The 8,924-nt window shown below is 31.7% G+C and overlaps 1 pseudogene; it reads right to left on the bottom strand.

Moving 5' to 3' along the window:
* Positions 1-8,348: 8,348 nt before the first annotated feature.
* Positions 8,349-8,490, bottom strand: LOC116000552 (annotated as a pseudogene).
* Positions 8,491-8,924: the final 434 nt, after the last annotated feature.

Genomic DNA, 8,924 nt, shown 5'->3' with positions numbered 1-8,924 from the left:
CTTAAGCACACAAACAAAACACCTTAAGAAGACAAACCACGCACCTAAAGTTTTAAAATGGTACACAATAAGTTTTAACAACTGACGCACCTTAAGTATACAAATCACGCACCTAAAGCTTTAGGCCGACGCACCTTAAGTTTCAACAGCTGACGTACCTTAATCACAAAAACCACCCACCTAATGCTTTAGATCGACGTACTTAAGTTTTCAACAACTGGCGCACCTTAAGCCACATTGTAAAAAAACGATACACCTTAAACACAAAAACCACGCACCTTAAGAAGGAAAACCATGCAACTTAAATTTTACCTAGATTCCAAAAGACCAAATTGTCACCGTGTTTTTTTTTTTTTTTTTTAATTATTGTTAATCCTACCTGGACGTTGATTTAGGTAAGATCAACGGCTTAGATTTAACCGCGCAACCGCGCGGGAAACACCCAACCGCACAGGAACTCAATTATATATATGTATATGTATATGTTTACACACAGACACAGACACACATTTCATTAAATTTTGTTTCGGATATAAAATTTAAAAATATTACATATATTAAATTTAAAAGTAAAAATTATATTTTATACCATTTAAACCAAACATATCTAAAAAAATATTTTAAATATAAGGTCTAAAAATCACTTAAAATTACACTTATGTGAAATTTTATAACGCTAGTCTAAAAAAGTAAAAAAAAAAATTTAAAAAGAGTATTAGTAAACAAGTTTTTTAAATAGAAAACAAAGAATAGACAATAGAGAATGAAACTGAAAATAGAAAAATAGTTTCATGAAGTAATGTTTTAGTTTGTTATATATATATATATATATATATATATATATATAGACACACACACACACATAGAGGACCAAGTTCTAGAGCGGCTAGGCCTTAACATGCGGCCGGTGTGGCCGCACAATTAGGTATGGAAATGCACGAATTACACCATAAAACGCACCATTAGATACGCATAAACACATCACATAGTCACATTTGCTCCGGGAGGAGCGGGAACTGGCCCAGGGGGAATCGTCACTTGTGGGAATCAAACCTGGGTTCTCCCCGAAATTCTTCCCCACAAAGAGAGCTCACTTGCCACTTGAGCTACCCCATTGGGTTACTATTGTCTGATTGTTGTTGTAAATAAAAGTTGTATAAAGATATAAATAAATATTGTTATGAGAAGTTATCATTTTACAATTAAAAAAATATATTAATAAGTAGTGTGTGAGTTTAAACAAAAAAAAAAAACAAACAAAAAAAAAAAAACAAACAAACAACTATAAAAAGTTGTGGGGTCGATAATTAATGTTGGAAATTTGGCCGTAGGTATATATAGTTTTTGAATAACAATTAATATTCAACTAACCAGAACGCATTTGTAAATGCTTTCACTATACAAAATCTATTTCGTTCATTCAGATGATTTTATTTATAAAATACTTTTTCTTTTAATTGCAAGCTCTTTAAGGCCATGTTTGGTAAATGGCTGTTAGCTGATTGGTTGGTTGTTTGGGTTAGAAGGTATGATTTGTTGATAATATTAGTTGATTGTAGAAAGTTGTTTGATAAATTAGCTGTTAGTTGATAGCTATTTGGTATAATTTCTTTTCTCAAAAAGCTAACTGAAAAGGCTGCTTTGAATAGCCTTTTGAATTTTAACATTTTGAAGTTACAAAAAGCTTATTAACCAAACAACTAATAGTGGTCAAATATATCAAAATTGGCTGATAGGCTGATTATTTACCAAACAAAGCCTAAATGTTTTTCAAATTAATACAATATGAGAACAAACTCAAAATGAACTATCTTGATTAGATAATTTATCATAAATAAAATTTTTAAAATTTTAACTTATTTGTCGATAATTGAACCACATAATATTTTCAGTGACATAGATAATACTAAGATATAAGCTATTCCAATATACGGAGTATAATTTAATTGAATCTAATTGTCACAAAATACAATAAATTTACTATTAATTAAATTATCAGAAAATATAAACATCTGAAGTATTTTTTGAATTTTTTTTTCACCAGTAAACATTTGCCATTAAGAGTCCAAATGTGAAGATTATACAACGTAAATGTAATCTAGTGTAAAACGAATATAAATAATTAGTTGACGTAATTAGGGATTAATTTGGTCGGAACTTTTACAAGATGAGATGAACGTAAGAAGAATCGATTGATAAAGAGTGGAAAGTGGGGTCGTCATTAGTAAAAGTGATACATGCATGCATGCGTTACATTGCGCAAAGATTTTCGTTTTATCAGGTGAATGCATGTATCATTCTACATACATTTGTTCAAGGTTTGCTGGAAACATACAGGATGAGACTTTTGTCTACGACTTTATCGTTAACCTTGTCCTTCTCTGGAAGATTGCGATGTTTCATCTTCCACGCGCGCCATTTTATTTTAATTTTTTTTTTATTTTTTTATTATTATTTTTTTTTGCTGAAAATTCAAGTATAGATAGAATCTATTACCTCTTTTATTCAACATGCATGTATCATTATATCCGGAAGAAGACGTTGACGCCGAAAGTACTACAGAATCATTTGACGTTCAATTATTATTATTATTACTACTATTATTATTATTATTATTATTATCTCTTTTGGGTAAGTAATTATTATTATTAGCACTTACTAGTTCTAGTTATGTTGTAACCCTTCTATGTATATATATGTGTATTGTATCCTGGAACAATTTCTATTATTCTGCAATACAAGTTCTCATTTGGTATCAATAGTTTTTTTTTTTTTTTTTTTTTTCCTATTGGTTGCCCATTCTAGGGAAGTTGACGAGTGGACCATCTCCGATGTGGCTGCTGCTTCCCAAGGTCATGGATTTTTTGTCCATGGCACATCATTTTGTAAGTATCAAGTTAACTACATGAAATTTCTTGTTCTGGCGGACGCAACTTGTGCCATTCTTATGTGGGCAAAATCTGATAGGGTATGTTGATGGTGCGATAGCCTACGTGTAGAACTTTGTCTCTTCTGACCAGTGAGGCGTCGTCCTCCGGTGCTACTGTTGTGCCGAACCTTGCTTATGCATTGTGGGTTCAACAAGACCAAGCCATCATGTCCATTGCATGATGATATCCTCTCTCTTTGAGGAGGTTATGCATTTCGCTTTTGGTTGTCAAATGTGGAAGGCCATTAGGGACTCAGTTGAGAAGGCCTTGGCATCATCCTCCGGTGCTACTGGTGTGGTTTGATATGTGTTGAGATCATCTAAAATATTGTAAATGTTGACAGGATAATGTTGGATTGTACATGAAATAAATTTTAAAAAATATTATTAAAATCTGCATCTGATCTTGGGCAAGATCGGATGCATATTGTATATGTAAAAAAATAAATAAATACAATCTGTGTCTGATCTTGCCCAGGATCTGACACAGATTTTAATAATTTTTGCGTCTGATTTTACTTTAACCGCATATTATTCAACCAATCTACATCTGTGGCATATGCGTCCAAGCTACTTCAGACGCAGATTGTCCACAACTTTGGACGCAAATGACTGATTATGTACTAGTGATTGTATGAATTAATTATGAAAACAATCAGATTATATTACCACATGAATTATTATTCATATCCCCATGTTTTTTCTATTATAGAGTAATTAATAAAGAGTAACCACTTGTTTATGAGTTATAACAAATCATGAAGTGCAAACAATCATATGAGTGTTTTTGTTGTACTGGCTCATATGTTAGTTTTGCCAAAAACACCAAAGGGGGAGATTGTTAGCATAATATTTGTATTGACGTATTTTTAGTCAAAACTAACTTAGATTAGGAAAGGTTGGTGGTGTATTGCTTTGTTAGTTTTTGAATCTTTGAAGATATTGAAGATCGCCAAATAGAGGAGATTCAACAAATAATGGTAACCAATTTCTTTAAGGTCAAACTGTAGTGCAGTACTTAGAAAATCTCTTGAGTGACCTACTGTTTAATCCCTTGTTAGAATGATAGCATTTCTTCCCCGCCATTCTCAAAGCACCCTTGGGAATATACAGTATATTAGTAGTCTAAACCCCAACTGACTATTTCGTTGTAAACAAACTTCCCAAGAGTGAACTCAAAAAAAAAAAAAAAAACTTCCCAAGAGTAAAAGGAAACATAGATGGAAACATGGTAGATTCTCTGATTTGACTTCAACAAAATTTTTGAGCACTTTTCCATTAAAATATGAGAATGCTTTCTTCTAGAAAGTTGTAGCCACGTGATGAGTTAACTTTCCAATAACATCTTAATCAACTCAATTTGATCTATGTAGAGAGAGTTATGTGAAAAATAGCACAATAAGAGACATATCTTCAAGATCTTCCCCTTCAAGAGTGAATAGGAAACCTCCATGATCTTGTTGGATTCGAATCTCCAACCTTCTTTACTTTCCATACTTATTGAATCTCCTTGATTTGACAATCTTCAATTTCTCTTAGATTAGGAAACTAACAAAATAACACACTAACAACATTTCCTAATCTATGTTAATTTTGACTAAAAATATGTCAATACAAATATTATACTAACAATATCGCCCTTTGACATTTTTGGAAAAGTTAACTATGAGCCAATGCAACAAAAACACTCATCTTCCCTTCTTTCCCCATTTTTGATAAAAAGCAGCCAAAGCAATTTTATCTCATAAATAATACAGAGTGTCCTTCACCAACAAGCTAGTGTGTGCCATGAAAACTAGTTGCACAAAAGAATAGCAACCATATATAGAACCATGGGTAAGATTCCAAGAACATGACCAACATATCTGTATACACTGCCACGATGCATAGGCAACATAGTTTGATTGATTTTAATACGGTGTCATACACTCATATAAGATACCATTTTGCACATTGTAATAATAACCAATATGTATTTGATATTCACCACCTTGATCACTTCAAACCACTTTAATTATTTTTTTTTTTGTTAAGTTAATTTTTCACTTTATTATAATAAAGAATGAATCACCAACACAAGTACGCATAAGTATAGTGTGCTATCGTCAATAAAAGAAATAAAATATTTACTATTGCCTCACATTTGTATTGATTTAAAATTACAAACATACCTTCAAATAGATTAATTCAGGTGGTTTTGTTTTTCCTTTTAGTTGATTTAAAATGAGTTCTTGTGCGTCTCTCCTCAATAAGTGTGATAGCCTCCATAACTATTACTCCTTAATGAGACGGTGTTTTAATTAGTGTCTTGTCTATGCAGTTGGTACAACCGGTACGTGCTCTGATCGACTCGCTGTTACTATTTGACTTTGATAATCGCTTTGACGGGTTAAACCAGGAGTGTACGTGTTGGATCCGAGACCAGTATGGGCATACGTCGTGCCCGCATCCAAGGGAAATGTTCCTTTGCAACTGCTTTGGCCGTACAAGGGAGGTAAAAAGTTATACGACCCTTCATACAAGGGTACATGGCCTTGTACTGATAAAGTTGCACATCCCTTTATATGGGCGTATAGTATGCAAGCTCATACGAGGCCTCGCCTTCTTCCTTCACCTTGTTTTGGCAAAAATCAACACCTAAACCCTTGTGTGCCCACTTTTACAAGAGTACATTTTTGGGTTAGATTTGCACCTCCTCCCCCACCCTACTTGCACGAGAGTGAGAGTGAGAGTGAGAGAGCATTTATGTTACACAATTCAAATTCTTTGAAAATTGAAGTGTATTTATACTAGTACAATAGTACAAACACATAATTTTACAATGTTGGACAAGGACTATTTAAAAGCCTCCCCAAACACCACTTTTCCAACTCAATTGATATATTGTTTGAATTAACTTCTGTTACACCCATTACCCATTTCGAGCATATAAAATATCAAATTTATCCTCTTAACTAGGAGAATACGAATCCATTTTGACATGACCTAAATAACAAGTGGATTCCTGTCAACTTAATACGTTGAAACATTACTTAAAATACTTTTTTATGCTAATGTTTCCAACACTTTAAGCATTAATCTTCCTCCAATATATTGCATTACTTGACCCATGTCCTAAAGGAGTGCTCAAATATGTCCACTAATGATTGGTAAAAAGTATATATCAAACTTGTACAAGATATGTGATTCATTGTGTTTAAAAATGAAAAATTTGTAAGTAAACTAATAAAATTCATTGTGTTTAATTTAGTAATGGACCTCTGTATAGTAGGTAAATCAATGAAGAAATATATGTTGGTATTTAAGACATAAATATTTCACTGTTTCGTGTAGTGCGTGTATCAAGTAAACTGATATATAAAAGGAATGTTGATGCTTAGATGACCAAATTAACATTTTAAAATAAAAGTTTTCAATTCTCAAAAAAAAAAGTTTTCAAAAAATGTTGCTTTCGGGTATTTCTCCACCCGTTTAATGGTCTGAATTCACTCGACTAATCCCCGCTTGCTCCGGGAGGTACAGGACCTAGCTCGGGGGAATTGTCACTTGTGGGAATCGGACCCAGGTGGCGATTCCCCCTAGTTTAAGTTTAAAGGTGTGATTAGTTCATGAGTTTACACTCTAGCCAGGAATGAGAATCAAAATCACTTTCTCAACCTATTGAAGCACAAGAGTCAGTATTGACTCCACTGAGGCTCGAACCCACCACCTCCCGTATAAAGAGAAGGGTTTGATGCCACTGGACCACAAGATCCTTGGCAATCACAATCATAGTTAGTCTTTGGTTAGACAATTTTTTAAAACACAACAATGGGATTTGATTACCCATTCAATTAAAAACTCCATTCCCTAATTAAAAACGAGTATCATCCATCTTATTTGTAATCTGATTTTTAAGTTTGGATTAGTGCTTTTAGATTTTTTTTTAGATTTTTTTTTTGTTTATATTAGTGCTTTGGATGTCATTATATTAGGATCAATTGCCTTAACTTTTTATTTTTGTATTTTAAAAAACTTTATTCCCATTATAAGGTCATACATAACCAAACATCAATATTAGTAATCCAATTTCACCCTACTACCAAACATGCAAAATACTTTCACCAAAATCCATTAGTATTAAGTATTTGATTCCCATTTCGATTCCGGTTTCCTTTTGCGAACCAAACACGCCCTAAGTTAAATTGTGAATGAGATTTAAACTTCAAATTATTAAAAGATTGAATTTACACTACACGTTAATTCAACTATTTAAAAAATATATATAATAATACGGAGTTGTTATTTTTCCTTTTCCCTATTAACAACAAAAACAACTTATGAATTCCACAGACAGGGTTGCGTTTGATAGTTTGAGAGTAGATTGACTTATTAATGTCTAGAAGACAATAGTAGTTGGAATATGGGATGCATAGGTTGCTGGTATTACACTGCGTGGAGGCAGCATATTCATCATTTCATCCCTGTACCAAAATGGGGACGATTACCTCCCTATAGTTGCTCATAAATTCCAACAATTAAAGGCAACTCTTTATTTATTTATTTATATATTTAAAAGCGAGTTCTTAAAAATTACATGAAACTTGGTAGGTATTGTATTTTAGAATGATTATATTATTTTTTGCAAATGTGAATAGTTTTTTTTTTCTATTTTAATTAAATTTTTAATATTGATATCATAATAAATGATATAAAATATATATTATATATACATATTGTAATTAATAGAATATATTTGGTAACGGAATAAGTACAAAAAAATTTATTAAAAAAAAAGTAGCGACATACACACTTTTTTTTGGTAAGGTGCAACATTTTATGGTGAGTTGAGTGGCATCTTCTTTTCAATGGTGAAATGTTATCTTTCTTCAAATAAGTAAAGTAAGAAACAAATATCATATATATAAAAGATATTTACCAAAAATGATAAATATGTAATTGAATAAATTTTATATTTTTTCAGTTACTTTTGAATAAAGAATTGTACACCTAGACTAGATTTTTTTTTCGTTGATTTTACAGGGCGTTTGCTTGGAGGGGAGGAATTAGGTCGGAAAAGAATTATAATTTTATGAGAAAAAAATAATGTGCGTGGGAATAAAGTGAGAGTTTAAATTTCAGTGTTTAGTTTGAAAGAATACAATTACTGGGAATTGTAATTCTAATGTTTGGTATACATGAAATTGAAAGGGAATAAGTAGTATAAATAAAAGTCCAAAATGTCTATTGTTGTTGTTGTTAATCTTAAATGACAAGCATCTCTTGGACCCATTTGTATATTCAAACACCAAAAAAATATACTCTTTATGTCCCATTTTATCTGTCTTACTTACTATTTATTGGTCAAACCAACTCTTTCTTCTTTGTTGATTTTCTTTAATATTTTTTTATTTTTAAATTTGTTTTTTCAATTTTTTCAAAGAAGAAAGCCCTTTCAAATATTCTCTAAGGCTTAGGACGAACCCAAGCCATAGAGGGGGTTTGGAAACAGTTTTCAACCAGCAATAGACGCGCCTCAGTTGGAACCTCACTAGCTGCGTCATTGCCCAAAGCGCAAAGATATTTATTTATTTTTTTATTTATTTTTTCAGTTTAATAGTACTTTTAGTGTAGTTTCTAAATATATAAATTTTGTATACTAATATTAATTAAACTTAATATTATTAAAAATTAGATTAAAAATAACTTCAGTCTAGCCTCTTTAATTGAATCAGACACATAAAAGCACCCATCTACCGTATCTTTTGAACTAAAAAACACAAGCATTTGATTTGGGCAGTCATGAAGTTTGATCAAAGCCATCAAGTACTCTTCAATTCATTGGACAACTCATCAACTTGACTTAACTCAGTGTCTAATTGCTGTACTTTTTATTGTAGAGTTGTTGCATATAAAGAATGCAAATTTTGAAGAGTTCTGTATATAAAGAATTCAAAAGAATATAAACGAAAGTTGCTGTATATAAACATGCATATAAAGAATGCAAAATTTGAAT

This window comes from Ipomoea triloba, chromosome 12 (genome assembly GCF_003576645.1).
Source record: "Ipomoea triloba cultivar NCNSP0323 chromosome 12, ASM357664v1".
NCBI classification, from domain to species: domain Eukaryota; kingdom Viridiplantae; phylum Streptophyta; class Magnoliopsida; order Solanales; family Convolvulaceae; genus Ipomoea; species Ipomoea triloba.
This window is presented reverse-complemented; position numbering and strand designations above follow the sequence as displayed.